Below are 26,407 nucleotides of genomic sequence, written 5' to 3'. Positions count from 1 at the left end.
TAAAAAATCAAGCTCTGTGAAGGGTTAGCATGTATGGTTCTTGTGTGTCCATGGTAACAATATAAGTCAGAAAATACAAGAAAAACACAGATAAGGTGAAAGGAACATTATTTTAGAACAGTGTTCCCCAATCCTGGTCCTCTGGGACCCCTGTCCTGCATGTTTTCATCAACTTCACATCATTCGTTTTAGAGATATTACCGTCGATGCAGGAGAAAGACTGAGCCATATGATCCTACTTTTCACCTTCCAGAACTGCACTAATATTTCGAGTGTCGCAGGCCTAAAGGGTTTTGAACTTGTTCTGGGTTGAAATTGGCTAATGACTTTTATAGGTGATGTTTTAAAGGTGGGGATTCTTCCTTCAAGCTCTTGTTTTTGCTGAGATGCTGTGTGTGAAAGCTCATGCTAAAATAAGATAATCCTTTATTAGTCAGGGTAAAGGTAATCACCTTTATGAATGTACAATATGAAAAAAAATATTGACAAGGCTGAATTAGAATGAGTTGTATTCACCTTTAAATCAAGGTAAAGAGAGTTTAAATGTGATTATTCCCACATTCAACACAATCACTTTAGCCATTTGGAAAGCCATGGTTCTGTGAGGTTTGTCTGCCTCCTGACAGACACACGGAGGCAGAGAGTGGTGTCATGAGTTCAGCGCAGCTTTAGGACCCAGGGAGGCTGAGGCTGCTTCTCCCTGCAGAGGAAAGCATGGACTGATCCGTGTGCGCTGCCTCTTCACTGCTGCACTCACTGCACTGTACATAACGGCACAGGATATTCTTCTTCTTCCTCTTTTTTTTTAAAATTCTATTTCTTTCTGTTTTTGTTTCTCAACCAACCTGAAGGATACGCTCCATCACAGGACTCGTGCGTTTGCTCGGACTCTCCAGTGAGGATAAACCAGCAGCGTCCACTCAAAGTCGCCTGATCTCCAGGTTTCCCTCCTCCTTTCGCCCTCGACAGCAGCAGCAGCGACGGCAGCAGCAGCGGCAGCAGCGCACTGCGAATAAAAGTTCTTTCACGGACCCGCTGCCATGGATCACTTCTGCTTTTGAGTGACAAACGCGTGCAGAAGCCTCCGCGTCGGTTTTTTCTTTGGAGAGGTGAGTTGGATTTCGTGATTCTGCGTGCGCGCGTGCGCAATTTGGAATCATATTGCTACTACCAGTAATAACAATAATACAAATAAATGTGTGTTGGCTTTTGTGGATGTGTGAGTGTGTGTGTGTGTGATTCAAATATGGACAAGGCTGCAGCTGCAGATCTGGCTGTTGCCGCTGTTTTACGGGTGCGTAAAGCGCGGCGGTGCCTTTTTACGCACGTCAGTGTTTCCCTTTGCGCACAAACGAAGAGAGGTGACACAGACTCAACACATGTCTGTGTGGCTACAGGGACTTTCCACTGTGATGGTGTATGTGTGTGTGTGTGTGTACGCAGCAGATCGTTGTCGGGGTCCGCGTGCTGCTGTCTGACAGGTGTGACTGTTACCTGTCAGACACACTGACACGACTGTGACTGACTGACGCGGAGCTGTCCTCTCCCGCTGTGGTGCTGAAACTTTCCCGGCAGCGCTCTCTGTGGTTTTTGTCGCATCCGCGTAAAACATGGTGTTTTATAGCTTCTGTAATCAGCTGCTTTAGGGTTGTTCTTTTTTTTTTTTTAAAGCCTAACCGCATATTCCAGGCTTATTTATTGATTATTGTGCGGGGGAATGAGTGATGCTGCGTTTGTGGTCTGGGCTGTGCTGTGTGTAAGTCAGGCAGCAGCCACAGCAGCAGTAGCAGTAGCACTGAACTGCAGGAGCTCAGTGGGGATTGCACCGGATAGTGAGGGACGATCAATCAAAACAGTGAGAATGAACACACACACACACACACACACATATAAAGACTTAAGTCCCTCACATGCAAGGACATTTAATTAAAAAAAAGCTCCTAGGGCTTTAATTCACACCATCAATGAGACATAAGACACTAAAATATGATTATATTGTCTTTTTTAGTCGCGTATTGTTGAGGAATGTTCAGATTTAATGCATATTTTAACATCATGTACAGGAAGAATAATGTGCATCACCAAGGTTTTTGGTACATTCGAGACTCATAATCTTTATTTTTAACATGAAAAAAACAATATTTTTACCCCACTACATGTTTGCAAAGGAGTAGGAATCTTATCTAATTCTACAGTATATCCCTTTTTTTAACTGAGCATGTTTAGAGTAATAAGGTTCCGTCCTGTCTCAGCCCTTTGGGATGAGCCGGACCTCGAGAGTCTCCACTCCTCCTGACATGACGGATGTGCAGACAATCGTCTTTTCTTCCTTAGTGGTTCTAAACTCCCAACTCTGCCACTGTTTGTATGTTTGCAATAACTTCTTATATATATATATAATGTTCTTATACTCAATTATAAGAAGAACTGAGAGGTTCATGGAGTTGATTTGGTTCGCTGCAGTGAATCATGGGAGGATTTCAGAGACCTGTACAACACAACTTTTTTTTTCTTCATCATTTTGTCGCTATCTTCTGTCACTTTCATGAGCTTCTCACACAGAATCACCCAATCACTGAGTGACTACGCATTTCTGTTTGTTTAAATCACCAAACAAGTTATTTCTTGCCCTTTATTTCAGAGCAGATTCATAAACATCAGTATACAAGATTCCATTTCAGATTAAGTGTCAAAAAAACATGGAGGAACAAGATTTCTTCCAGAGAAACTAAAGTATTAACCTTTTTAAAAAAAAAAAAAAAAAAAACTATGCTAATTTAAGTCTGTTTTTCAGCATTGTTCAGACATCAGGAGACAAAAATATAACATAATATCACAAAATACAACAAATAATACACAATTCACTGAAAATCTGTACATAAAACTGACTTTTTTTTACATCTCTTATAAATCAGTATGTCCATTTTCACACAACAGGTGAAGACTTAATGTGCTTGAGATAGAAACCAAAGAAGAAAAGGAACAAATGTAATATTGGGAACAATAAAAGTGCAATAATAACAGCAAAATTAAAAGAGCTCAAACTCAAGAGATAAAGGTCATGGATGCAGAGATATGTGTTTGAAAAGAAGACACGATGGTGCTGAGTGAAGGACAACACAGTGTCTGTCTGATGGAAGCAGGTCATTCAGTCCTTTGTTTGACCTGGAGCCAGTGAAGACTGGTTCTGGTCCTGGTCCTGGTTCATACTGGTCTTGGTTTGTTCTGGCTGTTTCTCTAGAGTTAAAAAAAGGATGTTGCTGTGTTTATTTGTCGCTGTCAGACACTGAGATGAGGAGCTGTGATCGCTGCTCCCATCACTAATCCGATGCTCTGCACTTCTGAGATTTAAAGCGTGGCTGTGAGGATTTCAGGTGTGCACGAGTTTCATAGTCTCTCTCTCTCTTCACTCCTGCTGCTCCAGACTGAGATGTAGTCAGCACTATAAGTGCAACACTGCCAGTCTCTACCATCGAGTCTTGGCAGAGTTTAAATCTGTTGTACTTTGCCAGATTGATTCACTTTTCGCAAACAAACTCCAGTTCCATCTTTTTTTTATTATTTCTTCTTCTTCTTTTTTCACAAATGTACTTAAAAAAAAATGCTCCTTCAGTTGCTGGATGATGGAAACCGTGTTTGGAGTTGTTGGCTCACACTTTTTCTGAAGAGAAAAACTTTGTTCGCTTTCAGACTTTTTATGTTTTATGTTGAACCATGAATTATTACAACACTTTTCGGATTAGCCATAATCCGACACTGACATAGGACAATGGTAACACCTAGGTAAAGCTCATTCAAACTAAAGTAAGCAAGTTGTCCTTTAGTTTAAATGAACTTAATTGCCAATTAAAGTATTTTCTTTGTTCAGTTTAATGCAAAATCCTGTATTTTTTCAGCCCAAAACGACCACAGTCATTAATTATTCTTTTGTGTTCATTTCCCATAAAAGGCTTTTTGAATAACGCCATTTTCTTTCTTTGTCTGTAATCTCATCTCTCTTCCTTTTCTCTTACACGTCAGTGTGTTATCATTTCCCCTTGAATGTGTCACATCGCTCTGGAACCAGACGACACTAATTAAGTCCACAAAATAAACTGAGGTCGGATCATTCAGTACAGATAATTAGGGTCACATTCATGGAGCATAATGACAGAACTGATTCTTTTCTTTTTTTTACTTTTGTGTGTTGATGAATGTCTGCTCACACGTCTGTGGCTCCCGTGCAAATCTCTCTAATCCAGAGAGACGCACCGGATAAGCCTTCATGGCAAATTTGGGATTTTGTGTGTGTGTGTGTGTGGCAACCAAAACAAAACATTAATAGATTTAGGATTAGTGATGTTTGGAAATAAGACGTGACGCACAATAAAATAAATAAGAAATTAATACCCGGTGAGCAAAACCAACGCCGCTAATTAATGTGTGAACAAAGGGGAATCACAGAGACTTTTCTCTCCTGCACTGCAGAATCACAATGATGTTTGCACTAATCGTTTTCTCTTCTCCCCTTATTCATATTCACGTGCGCTGAAACTCTGCCACAGACGACGTTTCGGCTACAACAACACAGACAGAAAATGACAATAATAACCCTTTGTTGGGTTGGAAAATGATGGAGGGAGTTGCCATCGCTCCTCCATCTTCCTTCCACCCTGAAGATGTTTTAACGCCCGAGGCGGCCGGTGATTGATTTGTGTTTTATTGTTTTTATTTCATTTTTTTTCCCCCATTCCGACGCCGCGTGGAATGAAATCACTGTCCTGCAAGGTCGCTTGATTGAAAAGCTGCTCTTCCTCGTCATCTGTGGCTCATCTCCACAGAGCCCCCGAGGCGGGAGATGGGGTCCAACAGCAGCAGGAGGAGGAGCAGAGGAGGAGGAGGGATGGTGTTTGCCTCTGACACCCCGACCTCACATGCAAAAGGTCGAGCGATCGCTCGCCGTTGGCAGGTCTCATCATTCCCTCATGACACGGACATCATGGTGCCCCGTGTGGCGTGTCACTCACCCACGGTGGCAAGTCAATTAGCCCGGTGTCTGAAGTGAGTGAGGGCGTGTTTGCTGCGGAGGATTTGTCACTCACCTGCCGCTGCAGAGACAGACAGAAGACTGACTGCAGAAGACTGTAGTTTCTAACTAGATTTCCGCAATTTCGTGCCGAAATTTCGAGTGTGCCTGCAGTTCTTGCGGCATGTGTCGTCGCGTGCAGGACTTGTGCTGGTAAAGGATTAAAGGATTGAGTGGTATTTTGGTGGAATCACCCTTTAAAAGAGAATAACTCATAACCCCTCCCACTCCCTGATGCCCCCTCCCCCTTCCGAACACCTGCGTTATAAAATCTGAACATGTGGATTGAACCTTTAAAAGCATTTAGACAGAGTGGTATTTCGGTGGAATCACCCTTTAAAACACCAAGTTTTAAAGGAGATAACAAGACGGATCAGAGGACGTAGAGGCCTTTTAATTGTCTTTATTGGCACTCGTAAACAATTCTCAAGGGAGGTCCTCTTTACTGAGGAAAAACAAAAGCGTGGCTATGAAAACCTATAACAAATGGCGAGCGCAACGCTCTACAAGAGAAACGTTGCGGAACTATAAACGCGGAACAAAAAAATAACTCCGAAGAGGAAACATACTCGGACTAAGGTTATCATGTAAAACTTAAACAGAAAACTCTCCAAACGGAGGAAAACACGGCTCTAAACACTTCAAAAACAAAAGCTAACTCAAAAGCGCAATCCTAATGATTGGCGATCCTTAACCAACTAAGAATGAGATAAAAAAACAAAACGCAATCTAAATGATTGGATCTAACTAATAAAAGGTAAGTCACAATCCTAGTGATTGGAGTTCCTAAAAGGCTGTGAAAATTAACAAACAAAAAATCTCTCCCAAGGAGGTAAACAAAAGGGGCTATAAATCTTAACTACGGTATCAGCTAACAGGCTATGATAAGAAAACTTACAAAATAAAGCGTCGCCCACAAAGAGGATCAAAAACTTGAGGATTCTGTGGCTGTGACGAGGAGCTCGGGTGATCAGGCATGTGCGAAAAACACACTGGCACTGAAACAGGGGAACAGGGAGTTTTTATAGTCCACATGGCTTAATTGTCAGCAGGTGTGTGTAATCAGGGCCGGCAGAGGAGGGGGCGGGGCAAACTGCTGGAGTGACAGGAGAGAGGGAGAGAGAGAGATTCACAATCCCCTCTGTTTCCCATTCTCACAGAGAAAACAGCATGTTTTAAAGTTGTCATATCTCAAGAACGGTTGATGATAGAGATAAAATTTTTGGTTTGTGAGCGCCAGGAGGCTTTCAGCAGCTCCCATCTCAAAATTTGTGACAAACGGGCGTGAATTGACAGAGAAATCACAGTTTTAAAATCACCCTCATCTTGATTTTCCACAACTCCAAAGCAGACATTTTAACATGGGAGTGAATTGAGACTGTGACCAGAGTTCTCTGTGCTTTGAGGTGATTTTAAGAAAAACTACAAGTCATATGAACATGACAAACACACACATGGTTAGACGACAACCGTGGCAACATTTTGATGTAAAAATTGTCTCTGTAGGTTGGAAATTGTGGGCAGGAGAAGAGTTTGTTTAGAAGTTTTTCTGATTATTTTGCTGGATCTTGCTAGAGTGTGTCACTCTAGCTCACACCTAACGACCACACACACACCCATTATAAAATCAGAAAGCTTTGAAAAAAAGTACAAAACTTAAACTGCGATAGTTCAAAAACCGTAACATGTATCAAAATGTCGACTTAGGTCAGAAAAGTCCCAAGTCTTGTGACCCGTTTAAACTTCCAACCACGTTTCTACGTTAAAGTATGACGACACTGTGATGCTCCAAAGCGGGCTTGGTTTTTTTCGGTCTCCCATCCACTTCAATGTTAATTTTTGTTCAGTTTTTTGTAAATATTATCCCAATGGTTATATGAAAATCTTAGAAAAGTCATAGCACACCATTCCCGGTCAAGGCGCACATTTTGATATAACTTGTGTTGGGGGTTTCTCAAAGATGCAGGAGGAGTAGCGTGCCGAAAAACGGGCGGAAGAGGAAAACATAAGCAGAATAAACGCGCAGGATTACAAGATGTGCTCGCAGCACAATGCATTCTAGTGAGAACTCTAGGGAGTTCTCACTAGAATGCCTTGTGGCTGCAGGCACATAATTAAAGCAGCAGCGACACAGACTCTCATATGACTGTGCTGACGGCGCTGAGACCACAAGTATTAACGGAACTTTCCCCTATACAATCTTTTCTTCTTTGTGGTTTCTAGAAATGTCTTCACTCACTCAAAACCCCTAAAACCAATCTACGGCCCTTGGTCCGGAAGCGGCCCACCACAGGGTCCAATCCGGCCCACAGAAGGAATGTCACTGGAATAAATTCAGTTCCAGATACCTGTGATCCACAGTGATCTGTACGTTGCAGTGCGCATGTGTGTAAATGGTAAACTTAGGCATCATTTTGTTGCAATTGCACTTATTTTTCTCAAGAAAAGTCAGGTTCATTTGTTTGACAGTTTTTGCAGAAACTTGTCGAATTGCATTTTGGTTCCAAAGTTGTAGCATGTGTGAGTTATTTGTCATGAACATCCAAACTTCTGAAGTTGTTTGACATTTGCTGTAGCGCCACCATCAGGTCCAAATTACATTACATTCTTGTGTCATGAGGAAACAATAGATGGAATCTAAACATTTGAATTGCTTTATGAGTCACGGTGATGGGGGAAGTTATTCCACTCTGAAGAATGAGCTCCTTTATTATGATGATGATCATTTGTCACACGGTGGAGTCAAAATGCACTGAGGACATGAGCGGAATAATAATATGCTGTAAGTTAGTGGGGAAAAAAACCCCAGACTTTGTCATTAACAATAGAAGCAACAACAAGGAGAGGAAGATAAAAGCTGTTGAGTATTCAGATAAACTTTATTTATTCCAGGGCAAAAAGCAGCACATTGAGGGATACATACTGTAGGACATCGAGTAAAAGTGCAGTGGAAGAGTTTACATGTGCGGTTCAGTGATGAGAGAGTTCAGGGAGTTTAAAGAGTACAGAAGGAGAACAGCCTCGGGAGCAAAGGTCGCTCTCCTCCTCTGGGTCCTGCAGACCGTAGCCCGGACACGGCAGCCTGAGACCAGACGGCGGTCTCTCCAACACGAGGGGTGGGTCAGTGAGGATCGGGGCAGCCATGCCGCGAACCTGCTGTTCGTAAAACTGTGGTCGTGGGAGCGAGTGGGAAGTCCAATGATCCCGGAACACACCCTGACTGCGCTGTGTAGCCGGTTCTTCTCCTACAGGGGCATGGAGTGGAACCAGCAGACCATAGAGAGCGGGTAGGATCTTATTACTGATGCAGAAGGAGTTCATTTTCCTTAGTTAGGCATCACCTCGGTGTCGGAGGCTCAGGAGGAGATTCTGATCTTATGTAGGGGGTAAAGGTCTGTTCTGTTGCTGCTCAGCGTTGTAAATGAATGCCTGAAAACGTACTCTCAAAAGAGGTGTGGAGAGGGAGCAGGAAGCTTTTTGATTGCAGAAGAAGCTGAAAACTGTGATGATCCTGGTCGGGGATACAGGTTAATAAGCAATGAACTACACCACTCACTTCCTGCTCTGAGATTTCCCCCAGTTTTCACTTTGGCTGGCATTTTACAACCTGGAATCTTCTTTCCCGTCACGATGGGAGAAATTAGTCCGTTTCCCCCCCCAAAAATCTGTAATTTCACACCAATGAACAGCTCCATAAGGTGTGAAATGGAAGAGAATGAAAATGTGGCTGAAAAATCGTCCTCCGTGATTGGTCTCGGTGCATTTGCTGCCTCATATCACCGCCGTCATAAAACCCCCATCCCCGTATAAGAGTGTGATCTTGATCAGTGGTAGTTAACACTGAGGCTGTCAGTGCCCCGAAACTCACCGTATCCATCATTTCTTAAACAATCCGTGTACGACTTCCCGCTGGAGGAAACGTGTTTGTGGCAGACTGAGAACATGTTGTAAGCTTCTTCATGCCTCTGCGTCGGGTGATAAGCTCCTGGTCCGTGTGCTGCCTCGGCACGAACGAGGCTTACTTCTATGAAAACAGATTACTGACGAATGTTAAATGACCAGGAAAAAGCGGCTTTTGCTGCTCGCCGTCGATCTCAAGGTGATTTGTAGTTTGTGACAAAGGTCGAAAGGTGACGTAAAAATCTGTTTCACCTTCAATATTATTATTTATAAGTTGACTCCCAGCGGATTTCAACTTTGTGGGTGAAATATGAAGACAAACTTCCTTTGGATGATATGTTGTGACCAGGTTTCATAACCTGAAACCTGAAGCTCATAGTTTTAGTTTAAATCTACTCCACAGAAAAAAAGAGATTGTAAATATTATCAATAGTTGATTGTTTCAAGTTTATTTTTTAGTCTTATTGTTGTTATTCTTGCTATGATTAGCGCCTGAGCCACGAATGGCCATTTTGAGGGGGTTAAAGTGCATAAAAACTCTTGAAACTTGGCATGGAGGTCAGGTGTGGTGAAAATGTTCCCGTAGTTCATAGTTCCCGGACCCGTGCGTTGTCTCACGGGCTCTATAGCGCCCCCAAAGGGGATAACAGGAAGATGTTATAGACCTAGACGAACAGAAAGGTCGTTCGTAACCTTGGCCTCAACTCAACAGGAAGTGCATCCAATTTGGCGGTTTGCACCCTACGTAAATGAGCAAACTCGTCCGAGTGCGTCCGACATAAAAAAAACATGGCAATTTGGACTAAACACACATCAAAGATCAAAAGTTGTGGAAAGGTTTTGTGGATTCAAAACGGTGTGGCCACAACAACTCTCTGCGTTTTGGCGAATTTCAACCATTTGCCACGAAACAGGAAGTGCCCTATGACTTCGGCATGCATTAAGTTTCATTATTTTCCTGAAACTTGGTGGGAAGATGTTATAGATCAAGACGAACAAAAAAGTCGACCGTAACCATGGCCTCAACTCAACAGGAAATGGGCCATTTGGGGCAGCACCTTGTCAATATGAAGGCCTGCCTCTCTCCACAGGAGTAGAGAGTAATACATGCTTTTGTTGCCTCTTGATTAGATTAGTTATTCTTAGCATCGTGTTCTTAAATCAGTCGCCATTCCGTCATCACCTGCAAGCTGATTAAAAAAAGGTGTAATCACAGGGCTGGGAAAATGTGCCTTGCAGCTCAAATGAGATTTTAAGCATATCCAGGTTGTGTCCAGCTTGATTTTATTTTTAAGCAGCTAAAAAAGCCTGGCCTGTAACGATAGAAATCCATGTGTAAGACTCGACGAGACACCGTCAATATGGACACACACAGGTCAGATCTGATCACTTGCAATATACAATGTGAACAGTTGGTCAGGAAGATCCGATTCCGATCATCGGATATGCTTACAAATCCGATTTGGGCTGCACTCAAGGCAAGTATTTGCAGGATCACCCTTTCCATGGGCGCTGATGCTCCTTCCATACCATCACACATGCTCATTTTCTGGATGGTCATTTTCATTTTTGGCAAATTGTCTTTTGACTTCATCTCAGAGAAGTTACCAGATCTGTGTCAGATTCACACATTAGCTTCCTCTTTGTTGTATTTCTAGATGCGGTGTTGGACTATTTTAAGTGTACTAGTTTAAGACCTCATGTGGCTATAGTATAGCATGATAGTTTCTCATACGATGCTGCCTGAAGCCTCGAAAGTCTCACACATGCAGCAGCAGCAGCAGCTTCCAGACTTGGCCTTTGAGCACTAAATCCCCTGAATCTTTGGGGTAGTTTATAGGTGTTATGAACTGTAGATGTTGAAAATACTTTGCAGCTTGTGAAAAAAACCTCTCTTTTTTTAGTGGATGCTCTTTTTATCCCCAATCTCAGAAGCTTCACCTGTTACCAGTTAACCTTCCATAACAGTTGCACATTTTTTTTTTTGAGTATGCTGAAAGCATCAAATTCAGTTTTCAGTTTCAGTTTTGAGGCAAAACATTTTCTTCTTTGAGTTCTTTTCTTTGATGTGAGTTTTTAGTTTTGAAAATAGGGTTTTTACAAAGACTCATTTTCACTCACACTTCCTTCCTCGCTGCACCTCGGTCTTCCTCTGATGAAAAAAATCTGTTTGGACATCCTTTACATGAGTGGCACCCACACTACCCGGCATATGGCAGAGTATCTGTGCTCTATTATTCTGTGATTCTTCTTGCCATAAGGTGTTGTTATGTTTATCAGCTTTTAAGGATATAAAACAGCTTGGCTCCCAGATGGAGACACTGTTGGTTTTTTTGCAAAGTGTTTTTTGATTTGGGTCTGCACTCGTTGGTGTTGAGGCAGTGAAGAGCTTGTGATAAAAAAAAAAGGATCCTCCCCTTTTACAATTTTCTCTCTATCTTTCTGTCTCCTCCTTCTGCCCCAAATACCAACACACACACACTTTTTGAATCCCTTGGATAACTAATCTTATGTGGGATAAGATTCTCCCGTCCTGACATGTGCTCCACGTTATCCATAATGTAATGAATAATGTGACTGTTGTGGTGGAATATAATGACAAGAGTGGATGAGTAATCCATCAAGGGACGGAAATAAATGATTACATGGCGGGGTCAGTTCTGCAGTGTGTCCACGCGAGACCGGACTTATTGTTTATCTCCTGGAGTTAACCCTTTAACACAGAGCGTACGGAAGACGGCACGTTTGCGTTACTGTAATTATGCGACGGTTTGTGCTATCGGAAAAATTCCAGCTGTTTCAGAAAGCTAAGATGTTGCGCGTCAAAAGCAAATCTCAGGCTGTACTTCTTAACGAAGACAGAGGCTTCTGGTCACGCCGACGCCGATCTCACTTCTTGTTATGCTAGCGGACTTTATCGGTAAAACATAAGCATTTTAAGCTAACAGACTTTATCGCTATCACGTTAGCGTTTAAGCTAGCGGACGTTATTGCTAACATGTTAGCATTTAAGCTAGCAAACTTTATCGTTAGCGCGTTAGCATTGAAGTAGGCGGATTTCATCTTCGCAAACTTTCTCCAGAGCTTATGAACAACAAACCGATTTTCTTACGGGGTGAGTTTTGATTAACGTTGTTAGTCTACGTTACGTTAGTGTTTATTCAAAGTTGCATACAGGGATTAAAAAAAGTTGTTCATTTTTCATACGTTACACTGTTCAAATTTCACATTTAACACGCAAAATCTGGTGTTCTAAATACATTTTTTGTTTTTCTTCATATTAAATTGTTTAAATTGTTATTTACAATTTACTGTATGTTAAAAATAGTGTATTAACGATTTAAAATGAAGAAAAACTAAACGTTTTATTTAGAAAAAACACCAGATTTTTACATGAACACCAGATATTGCCTGTTAAATTTGATATGTGAACAATATAAAACATACTTAAAATAACATCTGTCTCAAATGTCCAAAAACTCTCTCCTGTCTGGTGACAAAGACGCTGATTCGCCGGCCTAACGCAACAGCACGAGTGAAATTACCGTAATAACCACGTGGTCGGTTTTGACGTGCAACGTCTCAGCTTTCAGAAACTGTTGGAATTTTCCCGATAGCACAAACCGCCGCGTGATTACAGTCATGCAAAGTGCGCTTGCGATTCACTCGGTGTTAAAGGGGTTAAACGTAGTGCCAAAGTTTGTGCATACTCAGCAGTGGCTACATGTTTGGTGTCAATAACTAATTCCAAATTGGATGAGGGAAAAGTCCGCATGCAGCAGGGCGATGTGTCACGTCTGTGTCTCACAGTCAGCTGCCCTCTGTGACCTCATCAATTTATCTGATGAGTAAAAAAAGAAAATCCAGATACAGTGAGCATACAGAATGACTTTTAAAGTCACTTGGAATTAAATCTAAGACTCTGATTGGACAATAAACGTGTACGGAGAATATTGTCCAAAGATCTGTTGCTGCTGTTCCTGGTCAGTATCAGAGATGGAGGTGGAGGAATTGTGGAAACGAGAGTAGGAGAGAATTGGGGAAATACCTGGCATTTGTTGGCAGGTTGATTTTTGCAGCTGTATTTCACGCCGGGTGCACGTGGGATTCCACCGCGTTGAGTTAGAAACACATCTTGCTCAGACTGCTCCGTGCCCGGCACCAGTTTCAGCTGTCAAAATCTTGGTTGAACCACCAACTGTTGTTGAGTTAACAGTTTCCCTTGTCGTCCAGGATAAAATGACTGGCATGTGAAATCGTGCAGAAACTACTACGAGAGGTGTTTGGAAAATCCGGGTCCTTCCAACAATCGTGTGTGTATTCCGATTTCAGTCTGATTTGAACAGATTATCTGGCCAAATTATCATGTAGTGTGAGGGATTAACAGACTAGTGCTAATTTGCACATCAGAGTCTTCCCGATAAGTATTAAACATGTTTGATATTTTTTACGACGAGCCCCGCATGGATGTTACGTACTTTTGTTTAGAACCGTAACGTGTACAAGCCGAATTGATTCCGTCTTCTCGACCTCGACTTCATCCACAGATTTCTTGCGTTTTTCAGCACAAAACATCGCACACAACAGCTATTAACTGACGACTCCGACAGTCTTGTTTGTATTCTGAAGTCACGTTAAATCCCGCGAGTTTCTGTGAGATCTTAAATCGCTGGAATCTCCTCCTTAGAATCCAGTCATCAGAAATCTTGCATTTTTCAGTTTCAGATACCTGTGGCTTAATGTTTTTGTGCCTCTGTAAATGGTACACTTGAAATTGCCCTATTTTTCTCAAGAAATTTCAGGTTCTTTGAAATATGGTTTGTAAAAAGATACTTTATTAAATTTTAAACAATTATTATGTTAATATAGCATAATAATTGTGATCAAATTGTGCAGTTTGTGGTTCTGAACTAAAATGAGTTTGACACCCGTGGTGTTGTCTGGGCTTTCTCAGCATTTGAAAATCCTCTTGTGTGGGTCACAGACTTTAGACGTTCAAAGATTGACTTAGGACATGTTTTTTTTTTGTCAATTGACACTTACAACTCTAAAAGCTAACGTATAAGCCAGTTTTAAAATCATGGGGAAACTTTTTTAGGTAAAGTTAGCTATTTTTGTAGTAGCTGTTTAAGTCGTTGGCTCTGAGAGATTCAAAATGGTCCCAAAAAGGAAAAAAAAAAGAAAGGCAATTAAATTTCAGCATCATGTGGGGACAACAGCTGTGCACCAATTCTATTATTCATCGCTACACACACTTGGTCAATACTGCAGACACCGACTGTGGAACATCTCTGCGTCTTTGGCTTTGACAGATTACATGAAATCCAATGACTTTCAAGACAGGAACCCTGGTAGCCTGTGTGTGTCTGCACACGTCTGTAGTGTGTCATAATAATACAGTCATTTCAGTTTGTTGGGATCAGCCGTTCGCCCACAACAGGTCATCAGTGAAGAGCACCCCCATCATCACGTCATGGGACAAAGGCTGCAGAACAAAGCATCAAATGTGCAGCGTGGCATTAATGCAGGTAGATAAAAAGATACACGGACTAATCTGTGTAATAGATACAGTGAAACGTGCTCGCAGCGAGCCCACTCAAAATCAATGACCATTATGTTTCCCAGACTGATGTGTGAGGAGCCTATTTCTACTCGTGTGTGTGTGTGTGTGTGTGTACACATTCTATGTAATAGTCACTTTGCTTAATAATGGGCTGGTCCAGCCCTGTGGACATCGTTTGTCCCCTTTAATTACCTGGAGGTAGAGATTGTTATTCATGGTAAGAGAAGGGGGAATAGCCCTCTGTACGCCTCCTTCCCTGAGGCGCTGCTCTGAGCAATTGATGTGGGAGGATGTGCAGAAAACAGATGCTACCCGATGATTTCTGAGTGTTTGTGCTAATGACGAGCTCGGGCTATCTTTCAAGCCCTTTTAATGGCGGTTTCGGCCTGATTTAAAGTCGGATTTCCATGGATGGAGCAGTGGAGCTGCGCATTGGAGCTTCGTCTTTAAAGCGGATTTCCTTCCTGCCAGGCTGCCATTGATCGCTGTTTCCTTTCAGATATAAAATGTGACAATTAGCCTGTGGATTTGTTAAAAAAAATCTTCATATGACTTTCACAAGTTCACTTTGACAACACTTTTCGAGAAAGCGTGGATGTCGCCACATTAAGGCATCAGACCACGGTTCGTCATTGGAGAAATACATTTGGATTCCCAAACTCCGATTCTGAGTGATGCAGCTCGTTGCACCCCTGATTTCCAAACACAGCGAGCTGCAGCTCTGGGTCGTACATGGTGGATGTGATGAAAGCGTTCCGACCACTCTTTAAAAATGTCTCATTAAGAAGCAAAACATGGATCTGCGTCAGAGACTGGTTTGGAAAGTTTAGACGACTAAAATCGGACAGGCATATTAAAATGGATGTGACTAATTGTCCCTATAGTACACGCTGTGGGTGGATATTTTCAGCTATATAATATTTTTTAAACTCTCATAATGAGATGGTTCTCAGACACACTTTCCCTTTCAATCCCCGCCTGTTGCTGTTACAGATATATGAACCAAATCAGGTTAAATGTTAAAACAGATGTTTCAGACAGTTTATTATGGGTGTGTGCATATACAGGTCTTTTGATATATTGTACACAATACCCCTTTAAAGCTCCTGAAATCAAACCCATCAGACTTAGGTCACAAAATGCTTTGATGTCAGACTTTCACACAAATGTAAAGTCATTTGAAACGGAAAAGAAAAAGCAACCGGTTGCTGCAACATCCTTGATCATCATCCTTCTGAATATACGGCTGTTTTAAGTGTTTTAGCATAGATATTGATATCACGGGTGAGTCCCGCGTCTTGTTCCTCCTCCTCCTCGTCCTGGTCCCGTGTGAGACGGTCTATCCTGCCAGTATTTAAGTGTAGGATGGGATGTGTCCCGGAGGCTGGTTCTAATTCCCAGCGGTGTCCATCAGACCCCCCCCCCCTGTCCCTCGAAGCTCTGACAGAAGGAGCTATTATTTTCTCATCGCCCTGGTGGGCCGCGTCTCCTGGGAGTGGCCCCCACCACGTGACTGACAGCTCCGTAAACACATGCGGGCCCCTGGGGTGACTGAGTGAGAGCTCAGTGTAGTGACGCCTTTGTCCTGCACACACACAAACACACACTTCACCTTCCCCTCCTTTCTTCACCGCTGCATGTGTCTCCCCTACATTACCTTCACCCGACGCCCGGGGTCACACGTCACCTGTGCTGAAGTCAGGTTATTTCTTAACCTTGCTGCACCTTGACCAGAAAGTAACCCCCCCCCCCCCCCCCCCCCACTCCGCCCCCCACGTCCTCCTCTCCCTGTGATATTTTCAATATTTCCTGATGCACTCTATTAGCTCCTTTAATGCAGTATCACAACAGCCTCACTGAGATTGCGGGGGCCTGCCATACCTCATCCCCACGCATGTGTGTGTGTGTGTGTGTGTCAGTAGGTTTAACTCCTGTGTAACTAAGACAGATGACTGTGTCAAGGTTGTTTCCCCACAGGGCTTGGAGAGTAGTTCTCCTCCCAAGCTGCTGTGCTTCCTCCACTTTGCAGGCTTCGTTGGGGCCACGCTTGCTTATTGTAATGACCTGGTGTAGATTCAGGATCAGCGGGCGAGGGGCATCCATCTACATCAGGGTGCAGGAGACAGGAAAACCCCTCCGAGTCTGTCTGTGTTTGTGTTTTTGTGTGTACTGGATTTATAAAAGTATAAATCTACAGGACGAGATTTCATATTAGCCCAGAACATTTTTGGCACGGTATAGAGTGCACTTATCATATTTTACATGTAAACACTTCTGGCGGGCGTTGCATATTTTTTTGTCTCTTTTATGGACAGACAACGAGGAAAAGCCATTTCGACGGCGTCTTTCATCACCATTAAAGGAAAGTTCCTGTAGGAATTAAATTCTCAGTCATTTGAGTCATTGAGCCAGTTATTTATTTATTTATTTTAGTTTTTTGTTGTTTTATGTGGTGAAGAAAAAAGACCTCTAACAACTTCACTGACTGCCAATAAGCTGATACCATCTTCAGGCCAAAAACCTACCCCCCAAAAAATGGGCTTTCCTACAAAAAGAAATAGACAATAATTTGTAAAATGTGCTATATCCAATTTGGCAAAAAAAAAGCCTATTATCTGAAACGCTATCAACCATTCCTGCCTCCTTCTGGTTGCTGACCAATTATTCAAGGTAAAGTCTCACTGGTAAATGAATTAGGACGCTGTCTGTTTAAGCATGTGTGTTAAATCCTGTGAAAATTGCCAATATCTTAAGTTGCTGATTGGTTTGAACTCATAAAAACCCCAATTGTTATTTCAATTCTTACACAAACCTTGTCCACTTATGGTTTTATAACTTTGTTGAGCTGTCAGTGTTAATTAAGCTCTTTTAAGCTTTTTATGACAAAGCCAGAGGCCTTGACAAGCTGTTAATTGTCAATTTAAATGCACAGAGAACTCTTATATAAACCTTTTAAAATCTGTTTTTGTTATATTTCACTCATCAGCACATCAAGTGTCTGTTGTATATCAAAAGTGGTACTTCAGTGACACGCTGTATAGGTGTACCCACAATACTACAATTACTGTTCCATTGTTTCCATTTTCCTCCCTGTAAAAGGATATTTTGGGTAGATCTTACCTCAAATTAAGGGTACGTTTGTAAAGGACAATTTGGGCTAGACAAATCAACCATGTTTATTTTTAGGAATATGTATTCAATTTTCAAAGTAATGCTTCAAAACTGTCAAAGTTGCTTCTAAAAAATGATCTAAACTGTAAAAGCAACATTAATCTTCTGTATTGCTGGAATTAAATAATTTAATTTCCCCCCACTTAGCTCTGTTGGAGCATGTTGATCCCCCAGACCGCATTCTGAGAAAAGAACTAACAATCCTATGTGTCGTACCTTTTTATGAAAGTCTTATTAATAGAAATTTCCCCCTCTAGTCCTGTGCTTGCTTTTGTTTGGGTGCCATGTGTGACATTTTCGTTCCCATCTCTAACCTCCAAGCAGTAAAACGCACCCGGTAAAGCTTTTAAGAATGAGCAGAGGAAATTTAATGACAGAGATGCATCTGTAATTGAAGCGTTGCTGCTGTGTTTTGAGAGGATCACCATGGAGATGTATTAAAAAAAAATGACAGACGCTGTGATTGTTGTTGAAGAATCGCTGCAGCTTATTGCGGGTTTCAGGTGCCGCATCAATTGTGGTTTACAGGCAAGGCAACATGACAGTGCCTGCTTTTCTGACATGTTATTTTTGGAGATTTAATAAGGTCAGGTTTTAGTTTGTTGCAGTGCTGACCAATATTCAGAATATTCTTCCTGCAAGCAGTAATTACCAGAGACTGGTTTGGAACCCACGAAATGTTTTTTTTTGCATAGTGATATGCAATCACTATGTCATTGCATACAATGACATTGTGATTCATTTATTACCCATAATGTCACTTGAAACTGCCGCGGTTTAACCTATAATATTATCATAGAAATGCCAGTAAAAATAGTAATAAATAGTAATGTTACACTTTGCTCAGGATCAGCTCATTAAAAGTTAATAAAGTGGGCCGCATATAAAAAGTTTGGATTTATCTGCATAGTGAATCCTTACAAGGAATTTGCCTCGACTGTGTCATTTAACAAAATCACATGAAATAATCATTTTAAACTACAGACACGCTAGCTGTTTTCTCCTTGCATATATGCTATCCAAAGCTAGCCGTTTCCCTTTGTCCATATGTTTAACTCAAGCTTAGCAAGCCCTGTATATCACTGCTTTCAGTCTGCTTGCTAAATTTAGCCAACAGTTTCCTTCTGTTTTTAGTCAGCTAACCTAAGGTAAACTCAGTTAGTTGTTTTCCTTCTGGTGTTCTATGTTTAACTTAACCTCAGCTAGCTCCGTACCTTTGTTTTAAGCCTGTATGCTAACCTCAGGTAACCTAAGTTGGCTGTTTTCCTTCAGTTTTTGGTTTGTACGTTTATCTTAAGCTAAGATAGCTCTGTACCTCTGTTTTAAGCCTGTATGCTAACCTCAGGTAACCTAAGTTGGCTGTTTTCCTTCTGTTTTTGGTTTGTACGTTTATCTTAAGCTAAGCTAGCTCTGTACCTCTGTTTTAAGCCTGTATGCTAACCTCAGGTAACCTAAGTTGACTGTTTTCCTTCTGTTTTTGGTTTGTACGTTTATCTTAACCTAAGCTAGCTCTGTACCTCTGTTTTCAGTCCGTACGCTAACCTTAGGAAACTTTAGTTAGCTGTTTTCATTTTGTTTTTGTATGTTTAACTTAGGCTAAACTAGCCCTGTATCTCTGTGTTCAGTCTGTTTGCTAAGCTAAGATAACCTATGTTAGCTGTTTTCCTTTTGTATTTAGTCTGTTGTTTAACTTAAGCTAAGCTATACCTCTGTTTTCCATCATGCTAAGCCATGCTCATTGGCTGTAGCTTCATATTTAGTGTAGGCTACAGCTATGAGAGTAATACCAATAACTCTCTGCTAGTTTAAAACTGATAAAAGAAAAAACTTTTGCACTTTGGATGTTTTGTCTCATCTTACATAAAACATCTCTGTCCTCACATGCTCTCAAATTATAAAACAGATCAGAGACGTCAGGGTGGGTCACCATTTCAAAAGATGGAGTGCAGATTTTTATTTTAGGGAGTGAGATATGAGGTAACATCTTAGGAAGCTACAGTCTGTTGCTCTGATTTATATCCTGCTCCGACGACAAATTTCGAGCAGTGCTTCTCTTTCAAAACACCCCCATTAATAATGGAGCTGGCCTCATCGCCACGCCATACTGTAATGAGCCAACTGATGTAAATGCAGCTCTGTAGACTATGTGAGAGCAAAGTTAATTTGTGAAAGTCCTCTGTGATACAATGAATATTCTCCTCAGGATTCTCTTGGGTTGTTTTTTTCAGGATTAGTACAGAGAGCAGGAATGTGAACATTTATATATATATGTATATATATGTATATATATATATAAATATTTAATTAAATTATATATATATATATATACATATCATTGAATTAAATCAGATTGAAAAAGTGATTTTCCCTTCATTTAAGAAACTTTTATACAAAAGTGAAATGACTTTTAATTGTACTATATACACATCTTAAAACTCGAGTGCACAGCTTTTAAATATGAACAAATGCCTGATATGTGCAGCAAGATGGAGCTTGTAACGCGACAAGGCTGGAAACTGGCTCGCGTATGACTGAAAACACAAAGAGGAGCACATGACAAGTTCTCAAAAGTTGCTCGAAAATTCTAGTCATCCAGCAGTTTGACGGGATAAGTGCTTCTTGCACCGCCCGCCCATGCCCTGCTGCTCTGTACACACACAAGTGCACCCTCAATCATGTCTGATGGCATTGCTTGACAGACCCTGTTGGGAGGAGAATAACATAAAAATAATCAAAATTCCTGCACTGCAGCTTTCAACGTATCACAAAAATAATGCTGAGTAATCTACATTTAAGATTCGGAAAATATTACACTCTTAAATTCAAGAGGGCTCTTTTAAACCCCCAGTGGAGCTTTGAGCCCTCCCCCCCCCCCACAGTGGGGGGTCGAGGCCCCCCGTGTTGGAAAACTCTACTCTAATTAACAAGAACCACGGAGTGTTGTAATCTTCGGATTTTGGAGTATCATAATATATTAACTTTAATGAAGCTCGTCGGCTAATTAGATGAATGTGCTAATTTGTAATCTGGATAACATGATTTTTACACGCAGGCTCAAGTCAGTCACTCTCGCTAATTACAGTATGCGTGATAGCTGTAATTGGTTGTTGTTGCTGGAATGGTTCGGGCCGTGAACGCGCCGCCGTAGCTGCTGCTGCTGCTGCTGCCGCTGTTATCTGTGCGCCTGGATTAGGCTAATGTGATGAAATCCTCATGGAGAGATGATGTGCTCTGCTGACGACTGAGAGTCCCGGCGAGCAGGTCTCGCCGTGTCAGACTCTTGTTGAACCACGTACACGTTCGGGACCGCTGCTCCTGTCTGTCAACGCCCAGCCAGTACAAACCCACTGTGTCCTCATTATCTACCTGAGCTTTTCTCTCTCTCTCTTTCTCTCTGTCCCGATCTTCCTTGGCATCCTCATCCATGTACAGTTTTCATGTCTCATATCACGCGTTCCATCTCTGACAGGTGTTTTCTGGAGCATGGAAGTTTAACACTGCCAGTTGTCAGGCCAAGTGGTTTGAATGTTTCAAGGGAGAAATAAAAAAAACTCCACCAATTACACAAGTTTAAATCTCCTCTAAACCAGGATGTCCTGACACAAACAGAGGATTTTATTCCCAGACAAAAGTCAGATTTACCTAAACAACATGAATACAAGATATTTTTTCCTTTTACTGGCATTAAAATGTATAAAATACCAGTCAATCAAAGTTCTCTGAAAGTATATATATATATATATATATATATATAAAGGGTTAACCAATCACTGCTCTTTCATAAAGCCAGGGCACTCGCAGGAGACAATTTTAAAATGAAATTGCCAGATCTGAGGAGGCAGAGGTGGATATATATCCTGGCTTTGAGATTCAAGCATCAAAAGCTCCCACACTTCCCGTCGTGCAACTCAAAAATCAACTTTCATTAGACACTCTGCCCGCCGCTTTTAACAGTCTTCTTTTGTTTAAAAAGAATTCTGTGTCTCTAAGGCCCGCGATAACCCCCATTAAAAAGGGATCATGTCATCATCATCATCACCTGTCTCTGATTTGACAAAGCCCCCCTGCAGAGCAACAGAACATCCCATTCTCCTAATTTCACCAGGTGAAAAGTGCAATTCCTGACATTTAAAACTCTCGATCTCAAAGATTTTGACAATAGGTTGACTTAAAGTTCAAGTGTGTTACATTCTGGGGGGCTTTAATGGCAGAAATTGAGTATACTACTTAAAGTACATGTAAGAGGCTCATTTTAAGGGTATAGGGAAAGCAACAGCAGTTGTTTTCGGTGTCACTGCATCATTAGAATCAGTTTATTAAAAAGATTTGTTCCTGATCTACAGTTTGGCATTGTTTCGCTTTGACTCACATGACTCTTCCAGTGACGCCGCTCTCTGACCAATCAGTGTCGAGTAGTGCTAGAACTGTATAATGGAAAAACACCATATGTAAGAACACACCTATATCAATTTTTACCAATAAACCCACCAAACTGGACATTTAAGAAAAGTCCATGTGCAGTAATGGATATACGTATATCAGATTATTTCTCAGAGAGAGGAGAATATGCCTGTGGCCCAGCTTGAAAGAGACGCCCGCAGTGATGTTGTCTTCACTCTGTCTGTGTGTGTCTAAATGCTGTTTGTTCGGCTGCAGGCGCTGACAGCTGACAGCTGACAGCCCGGCAACCCAAACAAGCTCCTCAAACTTGGGAAAAATCATATGAAGCCCTCGCGCAATTACCAGCAGCAGACACTCACCGCAAACTGCCGTCTGCCGTCAAACACGGCGGCGAAACGGACGAACAAACGACGCAAGCTGTCGCTATCAACGCAGCAGACAGTAGGCGGTAAACGCCGCGCATACCCAGACATTATAGTCACATAAGCCTCTCTGGAAGCCTTTACCTATTTATAAGTTATTGCAGAGAGCAGGTTGAAATTCATAAGGGCATATGGGAGGCAGAGAGAGATTGCCAGCCACTGTCACTTACAGTGAATGAAATCTCTGGTGCTCCTGTCGTCCAGAAAGTGCATCTGAAACACACTATTAACTTTCCCATTGCTGATGTCACATTTTATTGCCCAGTGGTTGCAGGTCTGTATGAGTTGGCAGCCTCTGCTGTGCTGCTTTTTCCTTTTTTTTCCCCCCTTTCTTTCTTTCTTTCTTTCTTTCTTTCTCCAAAGCCAGAATAGATGCTTGTGTCAGGGGCAGAGAAATCCAGCAATGATGGAGATATTATTCGGAAGGATTTAATTTGCCAGAGTGGGTCTGTAAAGTGCACCTTTATTGTGATGAATGCAAAGCGGCACTTGCTGTGCCATTTGAGCGGGAAATCATGCCGAGACTGTTGCGCGGAATAAAGAACAAGAACCGGATTTTATGCACAAACGTTTGTCTGCTTTATGTGGTGTGTGACAAAATGCAATTTCAAACACCTTTGATGCATTTGTATGTGGAAGGAGTAATATAGGTGAGTGAGTTGGTCAGTAAAATGTAAGGTTAGTGTGGGTTTGTTCCCAATATTCATCCTTTTTTATGGCTTTACGGTGTGATTCCCGTGTCTGCTTCATGTCAGCTGATTCATTCCAACAATAAGTTTTGTTAAGCATCTTCCACATTCACTGATTTGCGTGTCTGCAGAGCGTTTGGGGCTTGGAGCGTACGTACGTGCCTGCAGTTCCATTCACTCTTCAATGATGCATTAGTCTTAAGGTGAACGCATTTCATTCTGGGCGTGGTGATTCCTCAGCAGGAGTTCATTTGTCTGAGGTTGTGTGTCCTTTTATTGTTTTACTGATGTGCGGGTACCGGCAGAATTCCTCCTATCACCTCAAGCAGGTGTCCAGGATTGGTGTTTATTCGAGAAATCTTTACGTACTGATTTTCCAAACAGATTTTTCCCCCCTCTCACTTCTTCTTTTGTCTTCCAATCCACAACAATTTGTTGTGGATTGTGTTTTTTGAGTTTCCATCGATTTCTTTTTCAGTTCAGAAAAGTGCTTTATCAATAATATTACGTAGTTCTCCACTATAACAGTGGTTCTCAAACATTTTTATAACAAGTAGCACCTGAGAAAACATTGAGCTCTCGAAGTAACATCATTATCACCAACGTTAAAATCTCAATATGTTTTAGATAGACAGATAGACAGATAGACAGATAGATAGATAGATAGGTAGATAGATAGATAGATACATAGATGCTATATCTAGCTAGCTTTGAAGTTTGCTAGCTGCTGTCCAATAGATAGATAGATAGATGCTATATCTAGTTGGTTTGTAGTTAGCTAGCTGCTATCCAATAGATAGATAGATAGATAGATAGATAGATGCTATATCTAGCTAGGTTTGTAGTTAGCTAGCTGCTATCCAATAGATAGATAGATAGCTAGATGCTATATCTAGCTAGGTTTGTAGTTAGCTAGCTGCTATCCAATAGATAGATAGATAGATGCTATATCTAGCTAGCTTTGTAGATTGCTAGCTGCTGTCCAATAGATAGATAGATAGATAGATAGATAGATGCTATATATAGCTAGGTTTGTAGTTAGCTAGCTGCTATCCAATAGATAGATAGATAGATAGTTTGCTAGCTGCTGTCCAATAGATAGATAGATAGATGCTATATCTAGCTAGGTTTGTAGTTAGCTAGCTGCTATCCAATAGATAGATAGATAGATGCTATATCAAGCTAGCTTTGTAGTTAACTAGCTGCTGTCCAATAGATAGATAGATAGATGCTATATCTAGCTAGGTTTGTAGTTAGCTAGCTGCTATCCAATAGATAGATAGATAGATGCTATATCTAGCTAGCTTTGTAGTTAACTAGCTGCTGTCCAATAGATAGATAGTTTTTTTTATTTCAAACACAAACAACATTTACAATGACACATACACATACACAGTATAAACAAAGTGCACTGCAAAGTCATTATTGCCATTTAAATAATATCTGAAATGTTTTAAATAAGTTTTAAGCCGCACAATAAAGCGTTTTTCTTCAAATTTCAGCCTGAGGCAGAATCACTCTTTTAAGATCTGACATTTTATAGCGATAACTGTCAATATCCGCTGATCTGATGAGACTTATTTTCAACATTTCAGCCACATTTTATCATATCAAATAGTCATAAATCTCAGCGAATATCTGCAGCTCAGCTTCCTCCGGCCGTTGGCGTATAGTTAAAATTAACTCATGAGATTGACAAGTTTATAGGCGGAGGTTCATCAATTACTGCCGCGCACACGGACGTATTGGTTTATGTCGCATAATCTGGTTAAGAGTGATTTATTACGGCTATTAATATTGAGGTGATATTAATGACAAGAGTGTAATTGTGACCATGAGGGTTTTAAATCAGCCGCAGTGGGACTTGGCATCGCTCTGCGTGTGGCGGAGGGTGGAGCGCGTGCTGCATTTGTGCGCGGCACAATAGCGAGTGGCATTTGAACATGCGCTGGCCACGTTGTGCGTGGGTGTGATTAACATTGCGTGATCCACCTGCTTACAAAGCAACTTTTGTAATTAGAGCAATGATTGGGGGGGGCCGATAATGACAGTGATTCTAGTGCAGATAATGAATATTGTCGCCGCATTGTTTGTGCCGCCGACTTCTGACATATGGGACACAAAAGAGCACAATAGGTGCGAGTGACCGCCTTTGTTCCCGCCCGGGCAGACCCAATCACCGCAGACAAATTGCCACCGTTGGCCATCCAAATGATGCCGACCCAGGAAAAATGCTTCAGACACATGTGAATGGGCCTGTAATGTAAAAAGCTGGGCTTCGCGGCGGCTCAGGAGCGTCGCACCTGAGCTCCCTAACGGAACGTGAAGCCGCCTCGTGCTCTCTGACTGCAATCAGGCGCTTTCACTGAGAGACATTGCTCATTGGGAATCAGCCTGTCACGCTGCTCTCACTGCGTATTATAATGCAGTGACTAAATGTAACACAGGATAACTTTTGTTTGAATCATGAAACTCGACGTGGACGGATTAGTCAGGCTGACATTTGCTTTTCTTGAATAAACAGCATTGGTAGACTGTAATTAATTGGCCTAATATTAAACCATGTTTTTACTTGTGGAAGTAAATGTGGAAGTCGTAATCTTAATTTTTCTGGATTTAGGAGTTGGTATAGTTTGCAGTCTGATCTTCAAATTTAAAATCTATTAACCCTGAATAACTTTAACACTCAGAGTTCAGGCTTGTCTGTGTTCTAATGTTTTATTTTTTTTTAGCAAATTTTAAAGTTCGTCTCTGTGTTTCTGACTTGTACTGTTTCCCTTGTAAAAGAGATAAGTGCTGATTTGATAGTTTTTGCCGACCTATTCCACATATTTAATATCCAGTTTATTTACATGTATTTTTATTTAAAATATTCATATCATATCAGATTGTAGCAACAACTCACACACGTGTTGCTCAGTAAATGTTTATTTAACTGTGCATTATTTGTTATTATAAAACTCTTGCATTTAATCATAAAATGGTCATCAGTTAAAACATACAGAACCAGCTGCTCTTATACAACATTTATTTTTTATTTTTTGTTTAATAAAGGGTCCATTTTCCTGTCAAAATAAAAATCATTGGCATTTTTTTTCCCTCCAGTATAAGTGCTAAAAAGATTGGACGCTCTTACGGTAATGCTACTTTAGCAAAATCAAAGAGTCATCCATCTGTCTCGTGAAATAAATGGAAT

General features: G+C 41.3%; 1 protein-coding gene across 3 annotated transcripts in view; it reads left to right on the top strand.

The window, feature by feature from the left end:
* Positions 1 to 759: 759 nt before the first annotated feature.
* robo1 (roundabout, axon guidance receptor, homolog 1 (Drosophila)) overlaps positions 760 to 26,407 on the top strand; it is a 289,424-nt gene continuing 263,776 nt past the window's right edge. For 2 of the 3 annotated variants that reach the window (XM_058634722.1, XM_058634721.1), the window contains exon 1: positions 761 to 1,109. The gene's annotated coding sequence lies outside the window, so the exon portion shown is untranslated. Of the gene's footprint in view, positions 1,110 to 26,407 lie in introns of all 3 variants that reach the window. The other variant, XM_058634726.1, reaches the window with a different exon arrangement.

The sequence above is a fragment of the Solea solea genome, chromosome 7, assembly GCF_958295425.1.
Source record: "Solea solea chromosome 7, fSolSol10.1, whole genome shotgun sequence".
Classification (NCBI taxonomy): domain Eukaryota; kingdom Metazoa; phylum Chordata; class Actinopteri; order Pleuronectiformes; family Soleidae; genus Solea; species Solea solea.
Note: the sequence above shows the minus strand (reverse complement) of the source record. Positions and strands in the feature narration are given on the sequence as shown.